We start from the raw sequence: 10,434 nt of genomic DNA on the forward strand, positions 1-10,434 counted from the left end.
GATAGCTTTTGCTGTGAGCACAGAGGAGCAGGTTGTAATCTCTCTCAGTGCTGGTATTTGTCTCTTTGTACAACCTGTTTTACATTTCCTGCCTTGGTAGACATTTTTGAAAGACACTTGATTACATATTAAGTCATTAACCAAAGTTTGGAGAGTGCCATATCAAACTACTGAAGTGTTATTATCAAGTTCTGTTAGTTGTCACATATGAGGGCATTGCTGAGTCCTGTGTTTCCATGGCACAGTGGCACAGAAAAGTCTCCTGTGATGCCCATTTACAGGAATACAGGTCTTTGTGGCCACTCACGCAATGATATAATATTATGTCACTCTTAAACTTCCCATAAGGAAAATGATGCATTCCTATGTTAAGCACATACCTGAATATATATGTATCCCAGTTCAAATTATCCTGTTGATAATTCCTAGTATGATAATTTCCCTTGAAATACGATTGGAAATATGTATTTTTAGTATGTAAGTTTGCAAAACTTTTACCTGAAGCATGATTGTATTCATTTGGCTAGAAATCTCTGAGTTGTTTTCCATGTTCCACTTTCAAGTTAAAGCTGCCACTCCCTGGAAGGTAAGTTTTCCCCGCTATAACAGAGTTTGGAAATTCTAGTGTGCATCACCTGATGAATTTATTAAAAATACAAAATGCTGGGCCTTGAACCCAGAAAGTCTGATTCAGGACATCTGGACCAAGGCCCAGGAATCTGCTTTGAAATTAAATTGTACAGGTTATTCCAATGCAGTTAGTACGTGCATTTGAGAATCCCACTCTGAGGCATAGAGGAAAAAGACGGAGATTAACTAACAAGCCAGTGTATCTTGATAAATACTTTAAGAGGAAATAGATCAGAGAAAATCAGTATGTAAAGGTCTCTAATGTACCTGGGTCCCACTAGAGTTAAATAGATGGTGATTCACATTATACATGTAAATGAACCAAAGAGATATGGATGTCATTATTAGATTTCTTTCTTTCTCTCTTCTTTCCTTCCTTCCTTCCTCTCTCTTTCTTTTTTTCTTTCTCTCTTTCTTAAGAAAAACTCATTTACTTAAAGAAGTTTTAATTACCAAAATGCTAAACTTTGAAATGATGATATTTTCATTTGCTTTGTGAATAGTAATCCTAAAGAATAATGTTTCTTCTGCATGTTGAATTGATGGGCCTCTCTCAAATACACAAGATACATAACCTCCACCTGCCCTTTTAAAATAAATAGCACTTTTCATACTTGTCTTTTCCCAAGAATATCTCTTATTCTCGGAACCCCTTTGTTTGTTCATTGCATCAGGGCAAACCACAGGCTCTAACACAAAAGTGAACAGGTAAACATGTTGGAACTGGAAGACTTTCTTTGCTGTCAAGTGTTTTACTTGGAAGAAAGATCACCAAAGGGAGCTATTTAGTTGAGAATAAATATTCAAATAAAGTTAGCATTGCATTCAAGCTATCTCACTCACTTTTTAAGAACTTGAGCTATTTTCCTCTGCCTTATTATACATGTAGACAGGTAGAAACCTGCAAACTCAAACTGTGAAGGAAGAAAGGTGACAGAAGTCTTTGTTAGATTCTTAAAGTAGATTGGCCTGTCTTCCTCTAGTGTATATCCACCAGACAAGTAGTTGTGATTGTTTTACAGATATTCTACAGGGAAGTTACTCACTCTGATTGAAAAGTCTAGCACGATTGGGCCCAAAATAACAATGGCCAGATGCCAAGTGAAATTCCCCCTAAGCATGAATATCTTCCCCATTTCCACAATCCCAGACAAAGGTTGCTTCAAATCTGTTCACCACCACCCCCCACTCTGTCTGTCTACTAGGGCAAAAGCCCTTCACTTACCTTCACTTAAATTGTTTCTACTAGCCTCCATTTCTCACTTGGCTGTAAGTTTGTGGCCAACATTTAATGGCTTACATGTGGCCTGATTTAGCAAAACTTAGATCTGCTAAACCTGCAGTTTTACAGATATGTTAATCCATAAATGATTAACTTCCTTTTACACATAGAAATTTCCTCAATTTGGGGGCTAGTCACAGAGGAGAGAAGAAAGAAAGGGGAAAATAAGGAGGATGTCTGTCTTTGAACCCATCATCCTCCTATAACCTAATAGTTCCTTCACTCGGGGCTTGGAAATGGACTTCAATCTTCTCTTTCCATTATTTTTCTTGTGACATTTTTTTTTTAAGGATCAGTTTACCTATAACATCTTGTAACCAAAATTAAAAATAAAATCAAGAGAAGGAAAATTTGCTAATTCACATATTATAAGGTTGATGAGAATATGCTTAAGAAAAGTAAATATATCAACCATTTTTATTCATTAAAAAGGCATTTACTGATGGCTCATTCTTCAAAATTTTTTGAAGTTAATTTATTTTTGCAGAGAGAGAGAGAGAGAGAGAGCGAGAGAGAGAGCGCGCGCATGAGTAGGGGAGGGGCAGAGAGAGAAGGAGACACAGACTCTGAAACAGGCTCCAGGCTCTAAGCTGTCAGCCCAGAGCCTGACGCGGGGCTTGAACTCACGGACAGCAAGATCATGTCCTGAGCCGAAGTTGGATGCTCAACCGACTGAGCCACCCAGGCGCCCCCACTGATGGCTCATTCTATGCCAGGCATTGAGTTTAAATAATGGTCCTACTGTGTCTGCTTTGGCAACACATATACTAAAATTAGAACAATACAAAGAAGATTAGCATGACTCCTGTGCAAGGATGAAATGTAAATTCATAAAGTATTCTGTATTTTTTAACTTAATTTTTTTAATGTCTTATTTATTCTTAAGAGAGAGAGAGAGAGACAGAGCAGGAGCAGGTGAGCGCAGAGCAAGAGAGGGACACAGAATCTGAAGTAGGCTCCAGGCTCTGAGCTGTCAACACAGAGCCCGAAGTGGGGCTTGAACTCATAGAGTGCGAGATCATGACCTGAGCCGAAGTTGGACGCTCAACCAACTGAGCCACCCAGGCACCCCTCTGTACTTTTTTAAAAGAGGAAGAAATAGAACTCTCACTGATTGTTACATTCATATCACCCAAACTTAGAAAAAATGTAGTCTTCATTTCTATCTGCCACTTGTGTTTATTGATTTTTATTTTAGAAAAACAGTTTTTTATTTCTTGCCCTTTTCTATCACAGAAGAATATTTTCTGGTGTTTTTGAAATCTTCTATGATGGTTCATTATCATCAATCCTCAAACTGTGGTTGCTATAAGCTGGGATGGGACTGCCATCTGAGGGCTTAATGGGGAGATATAGGAGTCAAAATACAGTGCTCTGACATGGCATCATGTTTGTGATCTCAAGTTGAGTTCTTTACCTAGTAAGTAACAGCAACTATTTCCTAATTTTTTCTTGGGTACTACCAGCCAAGAATAAAGAAATACAATATTAATACAGTAACATCAGACACTAATCATCAAAATATTTCCATTAGATTTTTTTCTCTTAATTACAATAGAATATGAGTTTAGCTTTCTTCATTTTATAGTACTTTAAATTGTAATACAAGACACGAATGAAAATAGGTGGTTCTGCCTGGCCCTGTGGTTCAGTTTTCTGGACCCAGGAGTAGGACCAGGCTGCCTTGTCATAGATGACTAAAAGCGCCATGGCAAACCAAGCTGAGGAGAGGAATTGATGAGGTAATTAGATCTATGTGAGCAGACCAATTCGTATCAAATAAATAATTTAATTCTAGTCTTTTTCATTAATATTTTAAAAACTGGAAGATGGGAGATTTTTGGCTGTCTCCTTCTCGTACCCATAAATGACACTCACAGCATTCAAAATGCCTGTTGCTAGCGTAAGCTTAAAAAGTATCTCAAGCATTAGATTAGCATTAAAAGGTTTGAGACTAATACCTAGATTTTGACTCCTAATCCAATGCTTTTCCCAGTATAATACGATATCTTGGTCTTCAGCAGGAGATATTTTTGCTGAAAGGGAATTTCTTATAGGACATAAAGGCTAATAGGATCTATTCTGGAATGCCCAACAGAATCCTTTAGCCTTAGTCTTCAAGGTCCAAGTGTGAGCAACTGTCGTCACAAGCTGCAAGTTCTCAGCAGAAGCAAGTATGTGGACACAGGGATGAGACAGAGATGGAAGGAATAAGAAGTATTGTTTCTCTCCTGTCTCCTGTCCTGCCCCCAACCAAAATGTACCCATGACTCTCACTCCTGAATCAGTTTTGAAGGCAGAGAGAGCACTTGCAGAATGGCTGGATATTCGCAGAAGTACTGCTCTTCGTTTTAGTGCTCCTCATATCTGAAATCCAGAACAATTGCAATCCTTGATTCCTGGGTTCAACCACAATGTTGAGAAGCTGTTCTATGTGAAGAGAGAGGGTGATGTACCTGGTGGCTGAATCGGTTGAACATACAGCTTTGGATTTCAACTCAGGTCATGATCCCAGGATCATGGTATCAGGCTCCACACTGAGTGTGTAGCCTGCTTAAGATTCTCTTTCTTTCTCCTCCCCTCCATTTTCTCTCTCCCCCTCCCCCACTTGCTCTCTCTCTCTCTCAAATAAAAATTAAAAACAATAAAAATAATTTAAAAATAAAAAATAATTTTAAAAAGAGAGAGGGTAAGTGGATCAATCACTTTCCGAAGTCATTTCCTAACAGTCAAATGAAAAATCTCATGACAAAACCTGACACAATTTATTATTTTTTTCAATTTTTTTATTCAATTAAATTTTAATGTAGTAGTAGCATATTAGAAAGTAGTAACATCAAACTATTTGGTTGCATAGGACAGATTTCTTTTTTTAAAAAAAATTTTTTTTAACATTTATTCACCTTTGAGAGACAGCAGAGGACAGTGGGGGAGGGGCAGAGAGAGAGGGGACACAGAATCGGAGGCAGGCTCCAGGCTCTGAGCTGTCAGCACAGAGCCCAATTCAGGGCTTGAACCCATGTGAGATCATGACCTGAGCTGAAGTGGATCACTTAACCTATTGAGCCACCCAGGCACCCCATGGGACAGATTTCTAAAAAATACTTTGAACATCCTAATTCCAGTGTAATTTCCCAAATTGTCACCATGGTATAGTACAGACAAAGGCATATTTACAGAATAGTAGTCTATTGCAAAGGAAACATAAAATACCAGGCATAAAGCAAAATAACATTTGAACAACACAAACATAACTTAAAAATGAGGGGAACCTGAGTACCTCAGTTGGTTAAGGATCTGACTTTTGATTTCGAGATCAATCCCCAAGTTGGACTCCTTGCTGGGCATAGAGCCTGCTTAAGATTCTCTCTTTCCCAGTTGTTGAGCCCAGGAAGACAGAGCTCAGCTCGCTGGGGGAACAAAGGCACTGTCAAGTGCCATTTCCCTCACCCATCTCCCAGCCAAAATTCCAAAGGGAACCAGTCCCTGTCACGAAACTTGCCTGCACCCTGCAAATGCCAGCGCTGTGCTTCTGTGGATCCATCCCTCCAACGGGCCTGCCTCCCTCCCAGTGCTGCAGGCCCCCTCCCGCAGGGGACCACCGACAGCAATGTAGCTAAGCCTGCCCCTCCCGCCCCTGTGCACCTTGTGGATCCGCCCCAGCTGATATGCCCTTGGCCAGAGCCCATCAAAGCAGCACCATAAGCCTGGCAGTGTGCAAGTAGCACAGACAGGGGCCACACCACTCCACAGTGAGTCCTGCCCCTGAGAGAGGGGAAGGGAAGATACACACCAGTCTGACTGTGGCCCCAGCAGTGGGCTGGGGGCAGACATCAGGTCTGATTGTGGCCCTGCCCACCAACACAAGTTACTCCAGACAGCACAGCGGAAGTGCCCTGCAGTTTGGAGCCACCACAGGGACTAACCAAAATGACAAAACGGAATAATTCTCAAAAGAAACTCCAGGAAGTAGTGACAGCTAATGAATTGATCAAAAACGATTTAAGCAATATAATGGAACAAGAATTTAGAATAATAGTCATAATATTAATTGCTGGGATTGAAAAAGCAGAGAGGAGAGCAGAGAATGTATTGCTACAGAGATCACGGGGCTAAGAAATAGTCATGAGGAGCTAAAAAATGCTACAAATGAGGTGCAAAATAAAATGGAGGCAGCCATAGCACAGATTGAAGAGGCAGAGTAGAGAATAGATGAATTAGAAGAAAAAATTATAGAATTAATAATATTAATTATAATTAATATTAAATAAAATTATAAAATTATGGTATTATATAAAATAAAATCATAAAATTATGGTATTATACCATACATTGGAAATCCGACAGACTCCACCAAAAGTCTGCTAGAACTGATACATGAATTCAGCAAAGTTGCAGGATACAAAATCAATGTACAGAAATCAGTTGCATTCTTATACACTAATAATGAAGCAACAGAAAGACAAATAAACTGATCCCATTCACAATTGCACCAAGAATCATAAAATACCTAGGGATAAACCTACCCAAAGGTGTAAAAGATCTGTATGCTGAAAACTATAAAAGCTTAAGAAGGAAATTGAAGAAGATACAAAGAAATGGAAAGACATTCCGTGCTCATGGATTGGAAGAATAAATATTGTTAAAATGTCAATACTACCCAAAGCAATCTACACATTCAATGCAATCCCAATCAAAATTGCACCAGCATTATTCTTGAAGCTAGAGCAAGCAATCCTAAAATTTGTGTGGGACCACAAAAGACCCCGAATAGCCAAAGTAATATTGAAGGAGAAAACCAAAGCGGGAGGCATCACAATCCCAGACTTTAGCCTCTACTACAAAACTGTAATCATCAAGACAGCATGGTATTGGCACAAAAACAGACACATGGGCCAATGGAATAGAATAGAGAGTCCAGAATTGGACCCACAAAAGTATGGCCAACTAATCTTTGACAAAGCAGGAAAGAATATCCAGTGGAAAAAAGACAGTCTGTTTAACAAATGGTGCTGGGAGAACTGGACAGCAACATTCAGAAGAATGAAACTAGACCACTTTCTTATACCATTCACAAAAATAAACTCAAAATGGATGAAGGACCTGAATGTGAGACAGGAAACCATCAAAACCCTGGAGGAGAAAGCAGGAAAAGACCTCTCTCACCTCAGCCGCAGCAATTTCTTACTTGACACATCTCCAAAGGCAAGGGAATTAAAAGCAAAAATGAACTATTGGGACCTCATGAAGATAAAAAGCTTCTGCACTGCAAAGGAAACAATCAAAAAACTAAAAGGCAACCGACGGAATAGGAAAAGATATTTGCAAATGACATATCAGACAAAGGGCTAGTATCCAAAATCTATACAGAACTCACCAAACTCCACACCCGAAAAACAAATAAGCCAGTGAAGAAATGGGCAGAAGACATGAATAACACTTCTCTAAAGAAGACATCCAGATGGCCAGCAGGCACATGAAAAGATGCTCAATGTTGCTCCTCATCAGTGAAATACAAATCAAAGCCACGCTGAGATATCACCTCACGCCAGTCAGAGTGGCTAAAATGAACAAATCAGGAGACTATAGATGCTGGAGAGGATGTGGAGAAACAGGAACCCTCTCGCACTATTCGTGAGAATGCAAACTGGTGCAGACACTCTGGAAAACAGTGTGGAGGTTTCTCAAAAAATTAAAAATAGATCTCCCCTATGACCCAGCAATAGCACTGCTAGGAATTTACCCAAGGGATACAGGAGTGCTGATGCATAGGGGCACCTGTACCCCAATGTTTATGGCAGCACTTTCAACAATAGCCAAATTATGGAAAGAGCCTAAATGTCCATCAACTGACAAATGGATAAAGAAATTGTGGTTTCTATATACAATGGAATACTATGTGGCAATGAGAAAGAATGAAATATGGCCTTTTGTAGCAAAGTGGATGGAACTGGAGAGTGTTATTCTAAGTGAAATAAGTGATACAGAGAAAGACAGATACCATATGTTTTCACTCTTATGTGTATCCTGAGAAACTTAACAGAAGACCATGGGGGAGGGAAAGGGAAAAAAAAAGAGAGGGGGAGGGAGCAAAACCATAAGAGACTCTTAAAAACTGAGAACAAACTGAGGGTTGATGGGTGTGGGAGGGAGGGGAAAGTGGGTGATGGGCATTGAGGAAGACACCTGTTGTGATGAGCACTGGGTGTTGTATGGAAACCAATTTGACAATAAATTTCATATTAAAAAAAGATTCTCTCTCTCCCTCTCTCTGCACTGCTCCCCCACTTGCTCATGCTCTCAGTCTCATTCTCTCTCTCCAAAAAAAAAAAAAAAAAAACCACCTATTGTGATTTATTGACTTTATGTACTTTAATAAGTTGATGTCTCCAGAATTAAAAAACTAATTATTACTAGAGTCAATATGGCCATTACTTGCTAAAGGAGATTAGAAAACAGTCAAATCAGAGAGAATCACTTGTTTCTACTCCCAAAGCATGTATACTCATCCCTCTCTTTCCTCACAAGTTCTGATTTTATGGTAACAAATGATCTTTCACTCTATGTGAGAGAAGTATCCAGTGTAAAAAATGGCATTTTATTTCTTTTATGATATTTTTTGCATTTTTGAAAACAAATTGCTTGATTTCTCAATGCATTTCTGACATCTTCATTATAGTCTCTAGCTGCTCAGTGACTTTACCAAGAGAAAGTTCTCAGAGGAGTTATTCCTTTTTGTGTCTTCTAGCATGGAAAAGGAAGATACACGACAGAAATTACTAGAAAAAGGTGTTTTGAGACGTCTGGAACTATTACCTGAAATATAGAACTCTATTCTCTGCCTGGAGAGGTAGCTTTATCTTGAATGAGTGCTATTCCTGTCAAATCCAGGAGAAAAGTTAAATATATCTGAGATCACAATAGATAGCCAGTTCTAGTCTAAACTTCAGTTCAAAACTGACACAGTTAAACACAACTTTAACTCTTGTTTTCAGATATTATTTTTAAAATATATCAACAATTAGTTGGTGAAACTAATAACATAACAGGGAGATCATAAATTCTGTTTTTATAATTAATAATAGAAATCACAGAAAACACCCCATTCAATGAAAGTAAATTCTATTTAACACATTTTTCTTCTTTTCTGAAAATGATGGATGTCAGTATCAGAACTTCAAGAAGTAGAGGTAATTCTGTGAAAATCAGTGAAAGGAGTCAAATTATGCTATCAATCATTTATATCTTCTAAGTATTCCCATTAACATTTACAATCTGATCAAAGTTTTGGCCTTCCATCTGGTCCCCATAAATTATATTCACAACATCCAAAATTTGTATAGTGTTTAGGCTCAATTTAAAATAATTTGAAATTAAACTGGTTGGTTGGTAAAGATTGAAATACAAAGAAATGCAGGCCAGGGTAAAGTTAAATTTGAACCAGAGCTATAGCATCTTATTATAAATATGCTTAAAATAAAGTCTTTGTCTTTGCTGACTGATACGGGAAACTGAGGAAATTCTATGGGGGTAATTAAAATAAAGAGAAATCCAAAAATACCCTTGGATTTGAGGTATCCAGAAAATGTATGTAAAGGTTTTGGGTTTTGCTTTGGTTTGTGTCCTAAACATAGTTGCTATAAATTCATCACTTTACTTACTCTGTTTCCATGGGGTTTTTAGAATAAGAGATAAAAGGATACTATCCAGAAGCATATTTGTTGAACAATAGCTAGAGTGAATTATAACTATAGTCTATACTAAACATACAAAAATCCACTACACTTCGTTCCTTTCTTGGGAATATCTAGACTTTTTTTAAAGTTTATTTATTTATTTTTGAGAGAGAGTGAGCACAAGCTGAGGGCGGGGCAGAGAGAAAGGGAGAGAGAGGGAGGGAGAGGGAGAGGGAGAGGGGAGAGAGAGAGAGAGAGAGAGAGAGAGAGAGAGAGAGAGAGTCAGTCCCCCAAGCAGGCTCTGTGGTGTGAGTGCAGGACTATCTAGACTTTTTAATTGCCAGTTACTTTTTAAGTCATCAAACTCTGTTTAGACTTAACTATAAGTTTTATAGTTTTCCTTGCTCAATTATTATTTTTTAAATTCACAGCTTTTTCTTATACTCATTTTTTTTTTTTATTTTGCTGAAACTTATACACTAGTAAGTCTTTCTGAGAAATTCTGTGGGTGGTAAACTTCATGAAACTTTACAGGTCTTAGTATTAGTTTGCATGTTTGTTTCAAAATTATTTTCCTACAGAAATTTTGAAAAGTTGTTTCACTATTTTTTTTTTGCATTCATAGTTACTGATGGAAAGTCAATAGAATATATTAATGTAGGACAAAGTAGGTAGATTAAGTGTATTTATTTGTTTTTCTGAATGTTTATTTTTGAGAGAGAGGGAGAGAGAGAGAGAGAGAGATTGCAAGCAGGGGAGGGGCAGAGAGAGAGAGAGGGAGACACAATATCCGAAGCAGGTTCCAGGCTCCAAGCTATCACCAAAGAGCCCGACATGGGGCTCAAA

At 38.3% G+C, this 10,434-nt stretch overlaps 1 non-coding gene across 1 annotated transcript; it reads left to right on the forward strand.

Annotated features, from left to right (window-relative positions):
• Nucleotides 1-2,655: 2,655 nt before the first annotated feature.
• On the forward strand, nucleotides 2,656-2,762 carry LOC122202494. The gene has a single exon (XR_006194696.1). It is a non-coding gene; the product is annotated as a U6 spliceosomal RNA (small nuclear RNA).
• Nucleotides 2,763-10,434: the final 7,672 nt, after the last annotated feature.

This window comes from Panthera leo, chromosome A1 (genome assembly GCF_018350215.1).
Source record: "Panthera leo isolate Ple1 chromosome A1, P.leo_Ple1_pat1.1, whole genome shotgun sequence".
Taxonomy (NCBI): Eukaryota; Metazoa; Chordata; class Mammalia; order Carnivora; family Felidae; genus Panthera; species Panthera leo.